This window comes from Nomascus leucogenys, chromosome 8 (assembly GCF_006542625.1).
Source record: "Nomascus leucogenys isolate Asia chromosome 8, Asia_NLE_v1, whole genome shotgun sequence".
Classification (NCBI taxonomy): domain Eukaryota; kingdom Metazoa; phylum Chordata; class Mammalia; order Primates; family Hylobatidae; genus Nomascus; species Nomascus leucogenys.
The window spans coordinates 76,615,929-76,637,960 of NC_044388.1; the positions used below are offsets into that span (position 1 = coordinate 76,615,929).

Consider the following 22,032-nt stretch of genomic DNA (forward strand, 5'->3'; position numbering starts at 1 on the left):
CTCCTGTTATTGATTTCCAGTTACATACCATTGTGGTCCAAAAAGAAACTTGATATGATCTATATCTTCTCAAATTTATTAAGATTTGCTTTGTGGCCCAACATTTGCTCTGTCCTGGAGAATGTTCCATGTGTGCTTGAGAAGATGTGCATTCTGTTGTTATTGGATGGAATGTTCTATTTATGTCTGTTAAGTCCATTTGGTCTTAAGTTTAGTTCAAGTCTAATGTTTTCTCACTGTTTTCCTGTCTGAATGATCTATCCATTGTTGAAAGTGGAGTATTAAAGTCTCTTGCTATTATTGTATTGCTGTCTATTCCTCCCTTTAGATCTGTGAATATTTGCCTTATATATTTAAGTGTACCCAATGTTGGGCGCGTATTATTTACAACTGTTCTATCCCCTTTATGAATTGACTCCTTTATCATTATATAATAACCATCTTTGTCCTGTTAGTTTTTGACTTAAAGCCTATTTTGTCTAGTATAACTACCCCTGTGCTCTTTGCTTTCCATTTGCATGGAATATCTTTTGTCATCCCTTCACTTTCAGTCTGTGTGTAGCTTTAAAGGTGAAGTGAGTCTCTTGTAGCAACATATAGTTGGGTCTTGTTTTTTCTTTTCTTTTCTTTTTTTTTTTTTTCGAGACTCAGCCTCACTCTGTCTCCCAGACTAGAGTGCAGTGGCGCAATCTCAACTCACTGCAACTCTGCCTCCCAGGTTCAAGCAATTCTCCTGCCTCAGCCTCCCTAGTAGCTGCAACCACAGGCATTCACCACCACACCCAGCTAATTTTTGTATTTTTAGTAGAGATGGGGTTTTGCCACATTGGCCAGGCTGGTCTCGAACTCCCAGCCCCAAGCAGTCCACCCATATCTGCCTCCCAAAGTGCTGGGATTACAGGTGTGAGCCACCAGGCCTGGCCTTGTTTTTGTATTTTTGAAATCCATAAAGCCACCCTGTGTCTTTTGATCAGCAAATTTAGTTCACTTACATTTAAAGTAATTATTGATAAAGAAGGATTATTGTCATTTTGTTCATTGTTTTCTGGTTGCTTTGCAGCTCTTTTACTATTTTTTTCCTCTCTTGCTGTCTTTATTTGGGATTTGAGGATTTTCAGTTGTGGTATGCTTTGATTCCTTTCTCTTAATCTTAGTGTATCTGCTAAGTTTTTGCTTCATGATTGCTATGAGGCATATTAAAACATCTTATACTAGTCCATTTTAAGCTAATAACAACTTAACTTTGATCCTGTATAAAAGCTCTGCACACACACACACATTCTGTTTTTGATATCACACTTTACATCTTTTATGTTGTGTATCACTTAATGAGTTATTGTAAAGTTACTCTTAATACTTTTGACTATATATGTACCTTTACCAGTGAATTTTAGACTTTCATATGTTTTCATATGATTAATTAGCAGCCTTTCATTTTCAGTTTAAAGAACTCCTTTTAGTATTTCTTGTAAGGCAAGTCTAGTGTTAATGGACTTCCTCCCTCTGTTTGTGTGAAGAAGTCTTTATCCCTCCCTTATTTATGAAGGAGAGTTTTGCCAAATAATGTATTATTATTTTGGTTTTTTAATAGGATCATACTATAAACATTGTTCTGAAGTTTGTTTTTTTGTACTTACAGTTATCCTGCACACCTTTTCATTACACACAGATACAACTCATTCTGCTTAACCATCACATGTAACCATAATTTAAAATCTCATTATTGATAAATTTATAGATTCTTTTCAGTTTCTTTATATTATAAATTATGCTACACAAAAATCTTTGAATATGTGAATATAATATCCATGCTTGTGTGACTACTTTTGTAGACTATAAGTGGATTCATTGAGGCAAACAGTATGTACTTTTTTACAAAGCATAAATATTCCCAATTTTTTGGTCAACAAAATTATATCAACTTACCAGTAAATGAGGGGACCCACTTCTCCACACTCACACCAACCCTAAATATTATTTAATCTATTTAATTTTATAAAACTTAGAGGTTAAAAATAAGAAGTCTCAGCTTTGCAAGATGAAAAGAGTGTGAGGATGGGCGGTGGTAATGGTAACAGAGCAATATAAATGTCTAATACCACTGAACTGCACTCTTCGGTGTATTTTGCTGCAATTTAAAAAAAATAAAAAACATGACCCTTATACAAAAATGTACCACCTCACTTTCTCAGTAAAATTATTTTAGCAAAGTTCTAGTGGTAACAGATATCAAAACCTTGAAAACATGCATATTCTTCGAATCACTAATTCAATTTCTAGATATGTATTCTAGAAAATCTGGCAAGGGAATAATATTATAAGGGGAATAATATCGTAAATACATTTGGCATGAAGTTTTTCAAACGATGACAAGTGGAAAACCACCTCAATGTTTCAGAGTAGCGGATTGATTAATATCACTGCGTATCACCACACAATTAGCTATTTACAATTATGATCTAGATGAAGAATTGAAACATGAAATTTTGTTCCAGTATTTTGTTTTGTTGAAAAAAGCAGATCACAAAACAGTGTGTGTGTGTGTGTGTGTGTGTGTGTATGTAATGCTTTTCAAGTGATTAATCTAGACAATTATCTGAGAGCATCCAGAGATCTTGTTAAAACTTTACGCAGATGAAGCCTGCGGAACCTGTCTGAACATTTTATTCGCACAAAAAATTACATCCACCATCTCTGAGTGCTCATTCTGGGCCAGGCCTTTTATGTATACAGCTCATTTAGTCCTCATAGCATCCCTTCATAGTAGACACTTTCATTATTTCTGTTGTGTAAATAATGACTCAGGAAAATTGAGTGCCAGGCCCAGGCTCACAGCCAGGCCTGGACTGGGCTTGGCTTACCTGGTGGGAGATGCAAGGGCTCAGGGTGATCTCCAGAGCAGGAGATGCTACACAGATGTGGAAACTACCATCATTTCTCCAGAGGAAGGAATGCACGGTACAGCCCATGCTGTCTGACGGTGGGAGGGAGAGGGAAAAAGGGATGAGTCCCAAACCCCTTTTGTTTCTTCCTATAGCTCCCAGAAGCTTGTTTTTCACCAAGATTGTAGGATGTTGGTTTCCAAGGCTACCATGGAGCTGGGAGGATGTGATGAGCATAGAGCAAATAAGAACATTACAAATCTCACTATTCTAACCAAAATCCAGCCTATGTGCTTGAATAAATGCTCCAAGATTACAGGAAACCTTTGGATATTTTCCAGAGTTCTGAAAAAGTTGCTTCTATTTTTCTGAGTTGCTTTATGAAGACAGGAATTTTAGAAGGTTCCTAGCTTGCCATTTTTACTGACATCACTTCCAAATACACTTTTTTTTTTTTTTTTTTTTTTTTTGAGATAGAGTCTCGCTCTGTTGCCCAGGCTGGAGTGCAATGGTGTGGTCTCGGCTCACTGCAACCTCCGCCTCCCAAGTTCAAGCAATTCTCCTGCTTCAGTCTCCCTAGTAGCTGGGATTATAGGTCCACGCCACCATGCCCGGCTGACTTTTGTATTTTTAGTAGAGATGGGGTTTTGCCATGTTGGCCAGGCAGGTCTCGAACTCCTGAACTCAGGTGATCCTCCCACATCAGCCTCCCAAAGTGCTGGGATCACAGGTGTGAGCCACTGCGCCCGACCCCAAATACACTTTTAAATACATTTCTGAACTCACAGAAATGTAAAGGAAGTACAAAATGATTACAGGCACACACACACGCATGCACGCAAACAATCTAGGGATGAAACTAAAGTCATCAGTCAACACAGAAGCCAGAGATGCCCTGGAAGTGTGCCAAAACCAAAAACCTAGAGCTTTGTTAGGCTAGAGCTTTGTGGCTGCCTGAGGTAGTAAATAGGAATTGGGGCAATCAATAGGAAAATAAAAATACTTTCTTTCTTAAAAAGCTGGGAATGAGATGGCAATAGGGGACATCAGGGAATGAGATGTCAATAAGAGACACTGAAATGCTCTGACACATTCCTGGGAATCTAGAATTTTTCTGGTTAACTGACTAACAGGATTTGAACCTGACAAAGTAGGAAACTGAATCTGAGACCTCCACATAAATCCAGGCACCAAAATGGGCTACATATTTAGTGGAAAAGGCAAAGCTGGAAGGATATGACAAGTGAACCAATAAGCAAATCAGTCTCTGCAGGCGGTGGATTGTAAAACATTAATAATTTTAATAGTCTTCCCTAACATTTCTAACCAGCTTTACTTTTATGCTGGAATTTGAATTTACACCATACTCATAGTCCAAGAAAACTCAAACCAATAAATCTAACTAGAATGGTTCCTGATTGGTCCTGTTTCCAGAGCCAAGCAGAAACCAAGCAAATCATCTCAATTTTGGTCTCTCAGGAAACCCAAAGTTAAAGTTTAGACAAATATGAGCTATTTATAAAATTTAACAAAGAGTTGAAGGGTCAAACTACCATAAGCAGGAGTCAACAGAAACCATAAAGAGAAGAACAAGACATAGAAAAATACAAATACTAAAATTATAACAAACTTTATACTCAGGAATTAGGTTTAAAAGCAAGTTTAAAGTGAAAAGATAGAGATCAACACTATGACTATGGGGAGCATTAAAAGGGGCCATTGGTCCACTCTAGAACTTCAAAGTAGGTTTTCTGAAAAAGATGATGCTTGAGCTTAGGCTTGAAGGACAGTAAATAATTAACCAGGAGGAAAAGTGGTGAGGGAGTTTCAGAGAAAAAGATCATAATGAACAAATACACGGAAGCACTGAATAGCAGAGGGACTTCAGGGGAAATTGTAAACATTTACCTATTACTACAGTAACAAAGCTAGAGCAGAGAGGAACAGGAGATGCCTGTCCATTACATTAAGAAGTATAGACATTATTTAATAGGAAATAGAGAGTCAAAAAAGGATTTTAAGAAGGGAAGTCTCAGGATAATTTGTTTTAGGTAGTCTGTGTTTCAGTGGTGAGGGCAGAGGGGCAACACTGAAGCGTCAGGGATCAGTCAGGAGGCTACTATACGGCTTAGGTGAGAGATGTTGATGGTCTGAAAACCAGGGTGGTGGTAAGAATTGAGAGGAGAGACAGGTTTGAGAAATGGCAGAACACATTAGCACAACTTGTGATGGACTAGCTATGTGGAAGACAGACAAAGCAATCCTACGCAAAAAGAATGAAGCTGATGGCGTCACACTACCCGACTTAAACCATCTACAAGGCTACAGTGACCAAAGCAGCACGGCCCTGGTACAAAAACAGACACACAGGCCAATGGAACAGAAGCTTTACTTCTGAGGAGTAAATGAGAAAACGCCTGTCTGTGAATGCACACGTTGATGAACATGGGGTGCTCTACAAATGGAAGCATCACAAACGACAACAACTACCTTTTTATGCAAATGAAGAAGTGGAGCCCCAGAAGTGACAGAGGCTTGTTCAAGATCACACAGCAAGTTGACCATGGTGATAGGACTGAAAACCCCAAAAAAGGCCAATAGAGACTTACCTGCCCATGGGGACACTGTGAAACTTGAATAACGGTGACAGCACACCTGCAGGAATAGAAACAGAGTTTGGGGCCTTGGGATTCCCTCCCAGCACAGCCCCAGGAGCAGTCCCTGTGAAAATGGCTCAGATCCCACCCACCCACACCTACCTGTCCCCCTTGGGACGGCTGATTCCTGGGCCTCCATGGACATCTCTCCCCAGTCAGTCACCCTGCTTGTGCCAAAGTAGGCACACACTAAATTCATTCATTCACCTGCCCTCATGGAGGACATAGTCTTGGAATCCGTGATGGCAGAGCAGGAGGCCCTTAGAGAGCTCATCTTCCCTCCCCTCATCATTCAGGTGGGAGCTGGAAGTCCAGGGCTGGCAAGGGATTTATCCAAGTCACACATGGGCATGGGCAGACTCAGGTCTCCTGACTCCATGGCTGAGGATCTTCCTGCCTCTATGTGACCTGTTTGTAGACTCTGCTCAGAAGTCATGAGCCTTGATGCTTTACCCCACCCCACCCCACCCCCCACATGCATTCCTGGTTCTGTTCCAGCTTGGGCCATACTCCCATGGTGCCCAAGGTGCTGAGCGATTCCCACCACCCTGTTCTCTCCTGGGCAAACGTCTGTCAGAGGCTGATGAGATGATATTATGCCACATCTAACCCTGGATACCCTCCATTTAAATTTCTATAAAGCAGATCACTTACAAACTTTATGATTGTAGCCATTGGTGTATCAGTTCCTTGTGAGGCCCCTGCCCGTCATCTCTGACTAAGTGGGAGAATCCCAGCCTCACAGAAAATGCTGGATGGGCGAAAGAGCCCAGCAAAGGAGTTGGGAACAAGGAAATGAGTCTCCACAGCTGGAGAGTAGAATTGTTGGAGGGGTTTTCAGTCAACAACTGTTCTCTGGTGCCAGCTTTGTGCTAAGTCTGGTGCCTGGCACTGAGGGCACAGAGCTCAACCTGAAGATCAAGAAGCTTTCATCTGGTGGGAGTGATTGTCCTCGAAGCAGGAGTGAACACTTATCTCTAGACATGACCCACACAGGGAATGGGGACATACAGACAAAGAGGCCAGAACACCTGGTCCACGCAAGTCTGTCTTGTTCTCCAGTGTATTTCCTGGCTCGTAGTAGGGATGCAATGGTTGTTGAATGAATAAGTGGATGGATGAAGGAATGTAGGGGTCTTGCATGGCTGGAGGTGTATGCTAGACATTGTTGGGGGATGGAGGGAAAAGGAGAGGCCAGACTGTGATGGCCCTGAATGCCCAGCTAAGGCACGGGAACTTTCTCCAAGGCTCCCGAGAGAAGCTATGGCAGCATTGATGAAAAGCCTCGAAAAGGGCTCCTGAGTCTTCCAGTGGGGCCCCCAGCAGTTTACAGAAATGAGTTTTCCTCAGGAATGGAAAACGAAATACCATATTCTTACTTCTAAGTAGGAGCTAAGCTGTGGGTGCGCAAAAGCATACAGAGTGGTATCATGGACAATGGAGCCTCAGGAGAGGGAAGGGCGGGAGCAGGGAGAAGGATAAAAAGCCACAGATCGAGTACAGCGTCCACTACTAGGCTGACAGGTGCACTAAAATCTCAGACTTCACCGTGATACAATTCATCCTTGTAATCAAAAACCACTTGTACCCCAAAAGCTATTGAAATATAAATAAATAAAATAAAATTATAATTTATTTGAAAAAAAAAAAAAAAAAGAAATGAGTTATCCAAAATCCCTGACTTCTAGAAACATTCTAATCACAAGCAGCCTTGTGTGAAGCAGACAGAATGCCAGCCTGGCCTTCTGAAGCCTCCAGCGCAGTCCCCACAATGGGACCTTGGATAAGTCACTCCTGCCCTCCCTGGGCCTCAGTTCTGGGCAAAGGTATCCTCCAAGGGGAGCTCCCAGATCACCTCCAGCCCTGTGCCCAGAGTTCAGTCACACACAAGGAGTTGGGGGAGTGGGGGCAGGCAGAGACCGTCTTACCAGATCAGAGTAGCAGAAGCCCAGGATGGAGCTGACCGGCTGGAACTCCGACGAGAGGCAGGCAAAGAAGGGGAAGTGGGACAGGCCGACTTCAATGCCTCCAATCAGAAGCTCAAAGGCTGGGGAGACAGGGCCAGAGACGCTGTGAGCTTCTCTTACCACTGGGTTCGGGGGAGTCCCAGGGAAGCTGTGGTACCTCATGCTGACTTCCAGTCAGGGACCTCAGGACCCAGTGAAAAGAATGGAACAGCCCCAGCTTAGGACCAGCAGGAATGCAGGAATGGCTTTCATTCGTTCATACAACAGGCCCTTCCTGGTCCCTATTCGGCGCCAGGCACTGGGCTTACTATTGACATGAAGGAGACTTGGTCCCTGTACTTGGTAAGCTCACAGTGTGACGGATGGAGACAGACTACATAAACAAACAGACAAATGAACGAGCAAAAATAGTGACTGCAAGTGCACCAGACTTAGAGAGAGGGGCTATGGTATGTGCAAAGCTGCTTGTCAACTACAGCGCACTTTACATACAAGGGAACAGTCATGTTAATCCTGCCACTAACTGGCTCTGAGATGGACTAACAGCACCCAGTATAATATAATCATGCATAATGATTAGATACTTTTCCAAGTGTCTACTCTGAGCTGAGTCCCAGGCCAGGCACTCAGGACAGGAGGAATGGACAAGGTTCTTGCTTTGAGATGCTGACAGTCCAACAGGGGAGACAGGTGGGAAAGTCAGTGGCATGAAATGACCTGTAAGACAGGGACATTCAGCCTGCTGCGAGGACACAAAAGATGAAGGCACTGACTTCACTTCGGGTATCAGGGAAGGCTTCCTGGAGGCAATGCAACATAAGCAGGAGACTACAATGGAGAGAAGTAGGGAAGGAAGGACATCCAAGGATGGGAGATAATTGGCTGGTCAGTACATGTGTGAATGTGAGTGCTGGAGGGCCGGTGGGAAAGATCAATACAAAAACAATAACTGTGGTGAGGATAGCAGTTGCAGCAGCAAAACATTCTAATCTTCCCCCCACAGAAACAGAGCAGCTAGAAAGACAAAACTAAAGACTCACAGACAACATCTGCAACAAATCTAGGTGACGAGACCCATTTGATGTCAATATCTGAGTAAGAGGAAGCAGAAGAAAGGCTCCTGGGTCTGAAGGCCCAAGAGCTGAAGAACTCAAAAATTTGCAGCAGATATTAACGAGAAAATGCAGCAGAAGGCCACAATTCATAGGTGAGTGTAAGCAGACCTTAGTAGGATCTGAAGATGCTGGAGTTGTCTAAGCCCCAGGAAATTCCTATACTAATAACCTAAGGCTCCTCCCAGGACAAAGCCCTTTACTGAGCATAAATTGCTAGCAGTAGAATCCAAAAATGAGGAGTAGCTAGGAAATAATGTGTCTGGACAAGGGTGGAAAAGAGAGGCAGACTCAGAAAATATGAGGAGATGGATGGATAGATAGATAGACAGATAGATAGGTATATGGTAGACAGATGGTAGTAGATGGATGGATGATAGATATTAGGTAGATGATAAATAATAATGATAATGAGATGGATGGATAGAAGAAACAGAGATATAGTCACATTGTGAAAACAAAGAAGGGAACTCCAAAGCCACAAAGCAAGAAATAATGTCTGACCCAACCTTCCTTCTTGAATTTATAAGAAAACTTATTTCACTTAAAAGTGAGGCACAGATGGGTGCCTGTAGTCCCAGCTATTGGGGGACTGAAGCAGGAAAATCGCTTGAACCTGGGAGGCAGAGGTTGCAGTGAGCTGCGATCATGCCACTGTGCCCCAGCCTGGGCAACAGAGTGAGACTCCATCTCAAAAAAAAAAAAAAATTCAAAGTTATTATTTCAAAAAAGGATACGGAGCAGAAAAATAACACTACAGATCACAAAACCACTCCAGAAAGAGGCCTGTAAGACAGATGGAAACTGTAATCTAATATTTCAATATAAGCTTAAAAAATTAAGAAAATGATAGCATCTATGAACAAATAATCTATAAATCAGAATTTGAAAAACTATAAAAGGAAGTGATTAAAGAAAAGAAAGATTTGACGACAGGTTAGATAACTCAAGAAAAAAATTATAAATAAAAGAAAAAAATCATTTCAGAAATGAAGACCAAAGTAAAACAAACAGAAAATTGATATCCTGAATGTATGAAGAGCACCTGAAAATAAAGTACACACTATATTTACACTTCCACCTGAAACAAAAACCAGACAAAATATATAAAACAACTGCTTTCAAGACACTGGACTTCAGGCAGCAAAGGAAAATCATCACTGAAGGACAGGAAACAAACAAGGTGAGCCCCAAAATTTCCCTACCTTAATGCAGAATGTAGTACAGGCAGGGGAAACCCAGACAGAGCCCTGCAGTTTCCCTGAGTTGAGGAGAAAGAACTGAGACTCCGGGAAGACAAAGACAGCTAGAATTCGCAGGAGATAGTATTGGAGAGGAGGGAGCTGCACAAAGAGAGAGTTCTGGAAGACAGAGATCTGTAGAGGGTTCCCCTGAGTCTTCAGCTGAGTGCTGACCAGCACGGTTGTATAGGAAAAAACCACTTGAAAAGATAAGAGGTAAACATGTCTGCAAATCACACAGTGCCAGGATAGTGCCTGTTCTCACCAGTCAGACTGAAAAACTTCATGACATCAAAAGCACAAGCAAAATTTGGACTTCCTCAAAATTTAAAACTTTTATGTATTAAAGGACATTATCAAGAAAGTGAAAAGAAAACCTACAGAATAAGAAAGCATTTGCAAATCATATATCACATAAGGATTTAATATACAGAATATATAAAGAACTACAACTCAACATCAAAAAGATAAACAACTCAGTAAAAAGATGGCCAGGACTTGAACAGACAAGTCCCCAGACAAGATATATAAATGACCAATAAGCACAAAAAAAGATGCCCAGCATCACTAGTCTTTAGGGAAACGAAATCAAGACAACAATGAGACGCTACTGCACACCTATTAGGATGGTTATAATCAACACACACACACACACACACACAGAGAGAGAGAAGAAAGAGAGAAAACAGTAAGAGTTGGCTAGGATGTGGTGAAACTGGAACACTTGCACATTGCTAGTAAAAACATAAAATGGTGCAGCCACTGTGAAAAGCAGTGTGCCAATTCCTCAAAAAGGTAAGCATAGATTTGACTTAGCAAGTGACCCAGCAATTCCACTGTCAGGTATATAACCAAAAGAATTTAAAATGGGGACACAGATACCTGTGTACCAATGTTCACTATAACATTATTAACAACAGCCAAAAGATTAAAACAACTCAAGTGCTCGTCAACAGATAAATGGATTACCAGCCATAATATAATGCAGTATCAGCCGTAAAAAGGAATGAGGTTCTGATCCATGCTACAACATGAATGATTCTTGAAAATATTATGCTAAGTGAAAGAAAGCCAGACACAAAAATACAAATATTGTTTGAATCTGTTTAAAAGAAATGTCTCGAAGAGGTAAATTCACAGAGATAGAAAGTATATTAGAGCTTATCAGGGTGATATGGTTTGGCTGTGTCCCCACCCAAATCTCATCTTGATTTGTAGTTCCCATAGTCCCCATGTGTGGTGGAGGGACCCAGTGGAAGGTAATTGAATCATTGGAGGGTGATTTTCCCCCATACTATTCTCATGATAGTGCGTAAGTTCTCATGAGATCTGATGGTTTTATAAAGGGCTTCCCCCGTTGCTCGGCTCTCATTGTCTCTCCTGCCACCATGTGAAGAAGGACATGTTTGCTGTTTGCTTCCCCTTCTGCCATGATTGTAAGTTTCCTGAGGCTTCCCCAGCCCTGTGGAACTGTGAGTCAATTAAACCTCTTTCCTTTACAAATTACCCAGTCTCAGGTATTTCTTTATAGCAGCATGAGACCAGACTGCAACACCAGGGTCTGAGGAGAGGAGGAAAGAGGAGCTATTGCTTAATAATGTTTGGAGTGATGAAAAGTTTTGAAAATAGATATTTGTAATGGTTGCACAAAATTGTGAATGTAATTAATGCCACTGAGTTGTATATTTAAAAATGATTGAAATGAAAAATTTATGTTACATATATTTTACTACAGTTTTTTTAAAGGAACAGAGCATCAATTAACTATGCAACAACTCCAATGCCCTAAAATTGTAGTCCTCAAGGAGGGAAAAGAGAGAAAAAATATTTAAAGAAATAATGCCCAAAATTTCTTCTTTCTTTCTCTCTCTCTCTTTTTCTTTCTCCTTCCTTCCTTTTTTTTTCTTTCAGACAGAGTCTCACTCTGTCACCCATGCTGGAGGGTAGTGGTGCACTCTGGGATCACTGCAACCTCTGCCTCCTGGGTTCAAGTGATTCTCCTGCCTCAGCCTCCCAAGAAGCTGGAACTACAGGTGCATGCCACCACAGCTGGCTAATTTTTTTTTGTATTTTTAGTAGAGACAGTATTTCACCATGTGGGCCAGGCTGGTCTTGAACTCCTTACATCAAGTGATCCACCCACCTCAGCCTCCCAAAGTGCTGGGATTACAGATGTGAGCCACTGAGACTGGCCTTCCTTCCTTTTTTTTCTTTTTTTTTTGAGACAGGGTCTTGCTCTGTAGCCCGGGCTAGAATGCAGTGGCACAATCATGGCTCACTGCAGCTTTGATAACCCAGGCTCAGGTTCTCCTCCTGCCTCAGCTTTCCAAGTAGCGGGGAATACAGGCATGTGCCACCATGCCCAACTAATTTTATTTTTATTTTTGTAGAGATGGGGTCTCACTAAGTTGCCCAGGCTGGTCCCAAAGTCCTGGGCTCAAGAATTTTGAGCCTCAGCCTCCCAAAGTGCTAGGATTATAGCTGTGAGCCACCTCACCATGCCCAAAATTTTTCTAAATTTGAGGAAAAATCAAAATGCAGAAATCAACAAACTCCAAGCATGAGAAATATCAAGAAAATTAGACACATAGTAATATAATTGTTCAAAATCAATGTTTTTTTTAAAAATAAGCTTTCTCACTAATATGAGGAACAAGAGAAGGATGCTTGGTCTGATCGCTTGTATTGAGCATTTTACTGGAAATTTCACCCTCTGCAGTTGGGAAAAACAATAACAATAAAATAAAAGACCTCCATATTGGAAAAGAAGAAATAAAACTACTGCCTTTATTCACAGATAATACGATGTAGTATGTACAAAATACTATACAATCTACAGAAAAAGCTACTGGAACTACTAAGTGAGTTTAGCAAGTTTGTAGGACATAAGATCAACATACAAAAATCAACTGTATTTCTATATATTAGCAATGAACAACAAAAAATATAAAACAGATATAAATCTGACAGAAGATGTGAAAGATCTATTCACTGAAAACTACAAAACATTTCTGAGAGAAAGTAATGAACTCTAAATAAAAGGAGATATATATTGTGTTTATGGGTCAGAAGACTCACTATTGTTAAAATAACAATTTTCCCAAAATGGATCTAAAAATGTACAAATGATGTAATCCCAATTTCAGCATTATTTATATAAGTTGACAAATTTATTCTAAAATTCATGTAGAAATGCAAAGAATCTAGAATTGCAAAAATAACTTTGAAATAAAAATGTATCTGAAGGACTAATACCACCTGATTTCAAGACTAATTATAAATCTATAATAATGAAGACAGTATGGTATTGGTGCAAAGACAGACAAACATTTCAATAGGAGAAAACAGAGAGTCTAAGAATAGACCCATACATATGTGACCAATTGCTTTTCAACAAAGGTGCAAAGGCATATCAGTGGACAAAGGACAGGCTTTTGTAGCAAATAGTGCTAGCATACTTTTTATATGGCAATCCAAAGGCAAAAAAAACTTTAATCCACACCTCCTACTATATACTATATACAAAAAAAATTAGCTCAAAATGTATTGTAGACCTCAAAGCAAAATTTGAGGCTATAAAACTCTGGAAAAAAAATACAGGAGAATATCTACATGATCTTATCTTAGGAAAATATTTCTTATATGACACCATAAGCCTGATCCATAAAAGAAAAAAAATGAGTCAATTGGATTTCATCAAAAGTAATGTCAACTCTTCAAAAGAGTTTGTTAGGAGGATGAAAATTCGAGCCACAGATTGGGAGAAAATATTTGCAATTCATATATGTGTATGATAATGGTCTCATACCCAAAATATATTTTTAAAACTCTCAAAACTCACTAAAAAGAAAGCAAAAAAACCAATTTTTGAAAATAGGCAAATGATTTGAACAGAAGCTTCATCAAAGGAGGTATAGGAATAGCAAATAAGCACATAAAAATAGGCTCAACAGCATTAGTCTCTATAAAAATGCAAATTAAAACCACAATAAGAAACCACTATACACTTCTTAGAAAATTTAAAATTTAAAAAATTAAATTAAAAAATGAATTTAATTTTAAAAATTAAATTTTTTACATTTAGAAACTAAAATTTAAAAATTGACTGTACCAGTGTTGGAGAAACTGGAACTCTCATACTAATGGGGATAATCTAAAGTGGTACAATCACTTTGGAAAGCAGTTTGACAGTTTCTTTAAAAGTATGATCTACTATATGATCTATGTAATTCAGCCTTTAAAAATATGATCTACTATATGGTCTGTGTAATCCAACCATTCTACTCATAGGTATTTACTCAAGGAAAATTGAAGCATGGGTACATGAAAAGACTTGCACACAAACGTTCACAGCAGTTTTATTTGCAATGGCCAAAAGTGGAAATAAATCAGATATTACTCAAGAAGTGAATGGATAAACAAAATGTATTCAATTTATATAGTGGAATACTACTCAGCAAGAAAAAAGGATAAACTACTAACACATGTTACATGTGTATGAATCTCAAAATAGCTATGCTGACTGAAAGGAGCCAGACCAAAAAAAAGTACATTCTGTATGATTCCATTTATACAAAATTCTGGAAAATGCAAACTAAGTAGATTAGTGGCCATGCGGCAGAAGAGGGCAGAAAAAGGGAGATTACAAAGGGGAACAAGGAAATCTCTGGGATTCCTTAACCTGATTGTGGCGATGGTTTCATTGATGTAAACATTTGCCAAAACTTCTCAAACTGTGTACTTCTAAGAGGTGTGTAATGATGCATTATTTTGGTTTTAATTTGCATTTTCTTAAAGACTAATGACCTGTTAGCGGGCATTTGATCATATAGGCTTGGAGCCCATGAGAGGGAACTGTACTGGACAGAGAGGTTTGAGAATGATCGTATCATGGAAAAGTGAACTTGTGGCTTAGAGTTACACTCTTTCAGATGGAGCATGAGGCATGGGGAAAGACGACGCCTCAGACTAATGGCCAAAAACATAAGCATTGCTCTTTGAGGAGGAATAGGGCTCCTCAATATCAAGAAGGCAGCCATGGCTATGACACAGGAGAGCTTTTGGCAGGTAGGTGAGGAAGAACCTACTTCCTAAGACTTGCTACATCATATCTAAAGGACCTCTGAATGTAACTGGGGAAAGCCCCACAAAGAAGCTTTGAAGATTTGTGGGCTAGGTGTTGACCTTGAGCAAGCAACAGGCTGGCAAGAACATGATCATTCACAGAGTTTATCCCCTGATCCCAGAGAGCGTGTGCCATGTGGTCTCTGAGAGCAAGAATTTTCATGATGCAGTTTCCGGCAGGTCTGAGGCATCCCCAGTACCTTGGGCCCACTGCGGGATCTGCAGGGGCTGGTAGCCTTCTGAGAACAAAAACATGACCTTATTAGCTGTGGCCCCAAAGGTGATTCCATAGGACCATCGGTTACTGAAAGTGCCCATGAAGTCCAGAGGCCTGCTAACAACAGAAACAGTTTGTGAGGCCAGAAGGTGGCTCTGAGACATTCCCACAGATCATCACCAAAGTAGTGATCCCACCCTGAGGAGGGATTATTGAATAGTCAGCTGCTCATTGCAACGGACATTTTGTGGGGCTCTCTGTGCCAGGCCTAGGGGTAAGCATGAATTCAGGGTACTGAAGTAAGGAGGACAAAACTCTTGCTCTGGAGGAGCTCCAAGACGAGCAGGAGATACAAGCAAGGACACCAGAAGCCTTGACAGCAAAATGGGATGAGTTTCATCTATAAGAGACACAGACAGCATGACCCAAGGACCAAAACAAGGTGTATGTCCAAGACAGATTTGGGGAAGGCTGCCCTCATCCAGCCACATTCTATGAGAACTCTTCCTTCCAATATACCTGATGAGGGTCTAGGTATCATTTGCTATGTCTGTGCTTGAAGAAGTAAATAATAGGCACCCTAAAATATGCCACTCTGGCATATCGACTATTTTGAGTTAAAGACATTCAAAAAACAGCAGGTACAAGATCACTCTGACCTTCATGTTATTTCTGAAAAACAGGAGATGAAATTTCTATGTAAAAAATGCTCTCCCTATACAGAAAGAAAGTAACATTCTTATCATCAGGGACAGGAAGTTGAGGCCAAGAGAATTTGGTACAGACTTTATTTAAATAACTCTTGTCTTCTAGTCTCCCGGCACAACTTAGTTACTTTTTCACAACTTAACTATTCTTTGTCCAATTCAATGTGTACGTATTCAACTCTAACTGTATATTTGGGTCTTCACTTCATTATAAGGGCTCCTGTGTCACCTAAAACGTATATTAAATAAATGTGTACACTTTTCTCCTATTGTCTTATGTCAGTTTAATTATCAGGCCCAGCTGAAAAAATTAAGAGGGTAGAGATATAATTTTGTCCCCTCTACATAATCATGCCTTCCTAGCCACAGCTGACTGGAATATGGGCCTGTCTTTGGATGGGCTGATCAGATGTCTGATCTTATATTTTGAATCTGTGACCCTAAGGACATGAACGAGTTAGCTGTTAAAGTACTTGTCTGGAAAGTCATAAAAAGTTGGGATCAGAGTCAGTGCCAGAGGAGAGCCAAGGTTATAGGGAAGCAGAGATTCTAAGTCAGAGAGGAAAATGGTAGAATGGTGCTGAGGAGGCACCAGTAACACAGAGGGGCAGAAAGAGAGAGAAAAAAAATCAGTCTCCCACAGATTCCCATCTCAAGAGATCCAGTTCCCATGAGGCCTGTTCTGTTGGTTTATGTGAGACCTCTAACTTTGTAAAAAAAAAAAAAAAAAAAAAAAAAAAAATCCTTTCTCACCAGATGCGGTGGCTCACATCTGTAATCCCAGCACTTTGGGAGGCCAAGATAGGCGAGTTGCTTGAACCCAGGAGCTTGAGACCAGACTGGGCAACATGAAACAACAAGAAACCCTGTTTCTACAAAACATACAAAAATTAGCCGGGTGTTGTGGCGCCCACCTGTAGTCCCAGGTACTCGGAAGGCTAAGCTGGGAGGATGGCCTGAGCCCAAGAGGTTGAGGCTGCAGTGAGCCAAAATTATATCATTATACTCCAGCCCGGGTGACAGAGCTAGACCCCATCTCAAAAAAAAAAAAAAAAAATCCTTTCTCTTCCTTTAATGTAAACAAGCTTGAGTGAATATCTGTTTCTTCTAACCAAGACAGCTTTGTATAGGTCAGAGGAAGCAGTTGCATTTGGGAGAAGAAAAAAGTCTCTTTGAATGAATGAAAAGGGCCATTTAAAGTGGGCCTTAATGAAAACTCAGGAGGGAAGGGAGAGCCAGGTATGGCAGGCAGGGAGTCCCACTGGCTCACTCACCTTCACATTTAAGGCTCAGCAGAAGGAGCACATCTTCCAGGAAGCCTCCCTGTTCACCCACTGCCAGTGAGGCTACCCCATCCGTGTCCCCTCAGCATTAAGTTCATGTCCCTGTTGAGCATACCTCTGTCACCCAGGCTAGAGTAGAATGGTGTAATTTTGGCTCACTGCAGCCTCAACCTCCTGAGCTCAAGCGATCCTCCCACCTTAGCCTCCCAAGTACCTGGGACTACAGGTGGGTGCCACCACACCAGACCCTTTTGAGACAGGGTCTATCTCTGTCATATTATTTCCTCTCTGACTTAGAATCTGTGCTTCCCTATAACCGTGGCTCTCCACTTGTTTGGTAAACTATAAACCCCTTAGGGGTGGGGACCTAGCACTGGACCTTGGAAAGAGCAGGCGCTTAGTGCAGGTTTGTGGACATGCATTTTGTTGAATTGAATCGAATTCTAATCAAGATCCCATCTGTAGTACTTAAGAGCTATGTGAGACTCAGTTTCCTCACCTTTAAAACAGAGACAGAATCCCCTACTTTGCCCCTATCACATTCATTGTGGACAGCAAATGATGAACTGCTTTATCACCTGCAGAGTGCCACACACGTGAGGGGTTATTGCTCGGAGAAGATAGTGGGCCAAAATTATCAGACAAGCAGGGGTTTAGGTGGGAAAGTAGCCAGGGAGCACGTCAATTGTGTCACTATCCATGTAATTCAAAGTAGTTGAATGTAACTGCTATGGACCTCCTACTTTATAAAGTCCTGTGCCAGCCCCTACATGCTAAATGTCTAGGGCAGAACTGAAGGTCTTTATCCACCAGCTTCAGTCTCTTCCTATGCCTCAACCAATGGGTCTCAGACCTGGCAGCTTGGAAAGTGCGGACTGCCCCAATGGGTGGTATCCAGAATGAATCTCTCACCTGCAGCTCAGGTCACCCCTTGCCTCAGTTCTGACATCTGTGCTTTCTCTCTCTTCTCCAGAGCCCTTGGCTGAGACCTCAGCATGTCCACAGCTTGAGCCTGCTCAGGTTATAACACCGGGGGGATTCAAAAGAATATAAGGCTGATCTGGGCTAAAGGTCTTGTCACTTGTTAGCTGTGTGGCTGTGGGTAGGTCACTTAACCTCTCTAAGCTTGAGTTTCCTCATTTATTGCATGAGGATAACAACTTCTACCATGCTAGATTGGCAAGAGGATTTGTCAGAATAATGTAGGCAAAGCAAATGGTTCAGTGCTTGGGTCACAGATGGTGTGCAATAAATGTTAACTGCATGATGATGAAGATGATTATAAGAAGTGATGAAACAGAGAAACGAACAATCAGAACTCAAGGAAGAATGTGACATGAGCTGCAGAGACTCAAAATGGCAGAGCTAGAAAAGCTCTGAAAGCTCTCCTGGTGCATGACCCATAGTGCCATCCTAACAAGAAGCTTTGCTGTCTCCATTCACAGGGAGCTCTCTCCCTCCTGCCTCCTGAGGTAGCCATAGTCTCAAGTATGGGAAGGTCTTTTCCATAGTAGGCTGTGTCTCTGTGAGATGATTTAAGCATATTTGAGCAGCCCTGGGTGCTGATAGCTGCAATGGCTTGGAAACCAATTCTGAACTCTGAGAGCTTTGGTTGGGTTGGGGCATGGAGGGGCAAGGCTGTGCACAGTGGGGTAGAGGTGGAGGAGAGGTCCTGGTAGCTATCTGACCTCATAATTGGCATTGGCTCCAACCACAGGGTACCCCAAGCTTTAGGGGTTGACTCAACTCACATGATAATGCCAAAACGGTTCCCCAGCAGGTAAGAGGTATCATCTCTCTGTCTACAGTGCTCTCGTCTTTGGAGGAAGGACAAGATCAAAATGATGAAGAGCTGTAAGAAGAGAAGATGAGAGTTAGTGGGCATGTTCATTCTCAGCATGGCCTCTGACCCTCCCTGTAAACAAATGTGTGGGTTAGCAGAGTGCACAGAACATTAGTGACACCTCAAACTCCAGAGCCAGGGGGCTGACTGCATGCACCCTTGAGCTACAGAATGTTCTGTACTGAGCCTTCCCTTTTGTTTCCCTGAACAGATGTAGGTTCAAATCTGGTCTCTCTGACATCCTGGTTGAGAGGGAGATTTAACTTTCCTGTACCTCAGTTTCCTCTTCTGTCAAAAGGTAGTAATAACTGCCAGGTTGCAAAGCCGTCTTTGCTGCTTTTCTGTGGATTCAGTCATGTTCTCACAAACTTGATGCTCTTTCTCTCTCCTGCCTTTATCAGAAACTTCTTGAGAATTGTCTACACTTGTGTCTCCATTCCCTTACCTCTCACTGGCTCCTCAACCCCCGAACCTGGCTTCTACCCTCATCACTCTGCTGAAACAGCTATGGCCAAAGTCACTGACGACCGTTTTGTGGCTTGGTCCCATGTATACTTGAAGTCCAAATCTAGCTTGATCTCCCAGCAGCATTCTACAGTGTTGACCATTCCCTCCTCTTTGAGTACTTTCTTCCCTAGGCCTTCATCAACCATGTTTTCTTGATTTTTCCCCATTATTTCTCAGCATCCTCTGCTGGATCACTCTTTACCCCAGCCCTTGCTGCAGAGTTCCTTATAGCTCAGTCCAAGGGCTACTCATCTTAGCTGGTCTTCTCTTGGTGATCTCATTTATGTCGCCCAGGCTGGTCTCCAAGTCCCGGCCTCAGGTGATCCTCCCACCCTGGCCTCCCAAAGCACTGGGATTACAGGTGTGAGCCATTGTGTCTAGCCTCATGTCCATGTTTTAATAACCATAAATACGCAGAAGACTTAAATTTGAATCTCCAGCCCCGACCTTGTCCATGAGCTCCAAAACTATTTAGCCAACTACACAGTTGATATTTCTTTTTAATGTATTGAAAGCTTCTCAAAGCTTTTATCAAAAGCTTCAGTATGCGTCTTTTTATTTGAAACAGGGTCTCACTTTGTCACCCACGCTGGAGTGCAGTAGCACAATCGTGGCTGACTGCAGCCTCAAACTCCCATGCTCAGCTGATCCTCCCACCTCAGCCTCCTGGGTAGCTGGGACCACAGGCACGTGCCACCACCCCCAGCTAATTTTTGTAGAGATGAGGTTTTGCCATGTTGCCCATCCTGTTCTCAAACTCCTAGACTCAAGTGATCTGCCTGCCTCGGCCTCCCAAAGTGCTGGGATTACAGGCAGGAGCCACTGTGCCTGGCCAAGTATGTCTTATATCTGCCCCAAACCTGGATCTCTCCTAATGTTCCTTAATAAGTAAATGGCAGCTACCATTGTCCTTTCATTGTGCAAGTTAGAAACCTAAGTCATCCTCAACCTCCCCCTCTCCCTAACCTTCCTATCCAGCCCATTACAAGTCCTATTGTTTTCACCTCCTGAACTTCTGGAGTTGACATCATCATCTAGGATGTGATAAAATCACGTCTCACCTGGATCCCTGTAAGTCTCCCAGTTGGTCTTCCTGCCTCATCTCTTGCCCACCTCCAACTCGATCTCCGCATTGCAATCAGAGAGATCATTTAAAAACATAAATCTGATCACACCACCTTCATGCTGGAACACTTCCATTATTTCCTACTGTACTTAGAATGAAGGCAAAACTGAACACAGAGCCCCAAAGGGCTCTGCCTGGCCTGCCCCACCCCCCTTCCCAGACCTCTCTGCCTCAATTCCTAACTCCATCCATGGCTGAACTTCTCAGCTCTTCCCACTCTGCCTTCTCCCTCCCTCCCCAGAGCCTCTGCATGTGCTCTCCCCTTCTGTCTGCGATATCCTTAACTACGTCTTCCAGCTGACCTCAGAGCCATCATTACTTCATTGGAAAAGCCTGTTTCACTTTCCTAAAAGTCCATATGCCTGATTCTCAGGCCCATAAAGCCTTCTTCTGCCATATTTTTGGTTTATAATGTAAGACATTTTAGAAGGAAACTCAGCTGATCTCTTTCCTCTGACCTATTCAGGTCTCTTTGGGAATCTGTGTTTGGCAGCAGCCCAGCTGCCCTTTCCTGCCCTCCTCACCCTTCCCCTGCCTTTACTTACTGATGGGATGAGGGAATAATGAAGGAAGAGCTCCATGTCCACTGAGCTGGTACAAGTGCCATTTAACAGCCTGGTCCTGCAAAATGGCCAAAAATATCACATTCATATCATCAGTTATTGCTGTTGTCATTCACCCTTTAGTCTTGAACATCACTGTCAATAAGTTTGGCCTAAGACCATCCGCTAAGACCATCTGATCTTTTTAAACTTCACTTTCTCAGAGCCCAGGCTGCTCACCTGTAGTGTGTCTTCCCTAAGTGGAATAATCTTTCATATTTTTTTCTCCAGCTTGATTATTTATCCAACTTCTCTGCTAACTGAAACTAAGTCCTTCATTTAGGAGCAGAATCCAGTTCTGTGGGGCTCAAAGCTTATATAATTTGGGGATGCTTTTAAAGTAATACTACAAAATGTCTTACTTTTTCATATTTTAAGGGAGACATATGACCACGTAAACACCGAATCAGGGTTCTTCCCACTCTCCCAGAGCCTTGGAAGGGTCCTGTGTGAGTGAGGGGCCCTGAGACTAAAGCATCCTTCACAAGAAATTAGCATTGGTCAAGGTCAAGAAACATCAGCTCACACCTGAGCCGCTGCCGGGCTGTTGGGGCAAGAGAGAGATTACTGGACTACAGGCTGCAGACTCTGTTCTCTCCAGCCCCCACTATCTGCGGGACAGGACTGTCATTGTCTCATGTCTAAAACACATGGCAGTAGTGTTATGGCTTCTCTTCAGAGAGATGCCTCCTTTCTGGGACTCCCACCACACTTTGTTCTTTCTGCTCTGATCTCCACAAGGCCACCACAACACACTCTATCAT

The 22,032-nt window shown here is 42.0% G+C and overlaps 1 long non-coding RNA gene across 2 annotated transcripts; it reads right to left on the reverse strand.

Moving 5' to 3' along the window:
• Nucleotides 1-5,491: 5,491 nt before the first annotated feature.
• Nucleotides 5,492-21,278, reverse strand: LOC115830438. Of its 2 annotated transcripts, none has more exons than XR_004031383.1 (4): nucleotides 21,212-21,278; nucleotides 18,942-19,042; nucleotides 7,468-7,586; nucleotides 5,492-5,537 (listed from the first exon to the last, which is right to left on the reverse strand). It is a non-coding gene; the product is annotated as an uncharacterized LOC115830438 (long non-coding RNA). The 2 variants fall into 2 exon arrangements; XR_004031384.1 differs by lacking the exon at nucleotides 21,212-21,278 and adding an exon at nucleotides 20,602-20,667.
• Nucleotides 21,279-22,032: the final 754 nt, after the last annotated feature.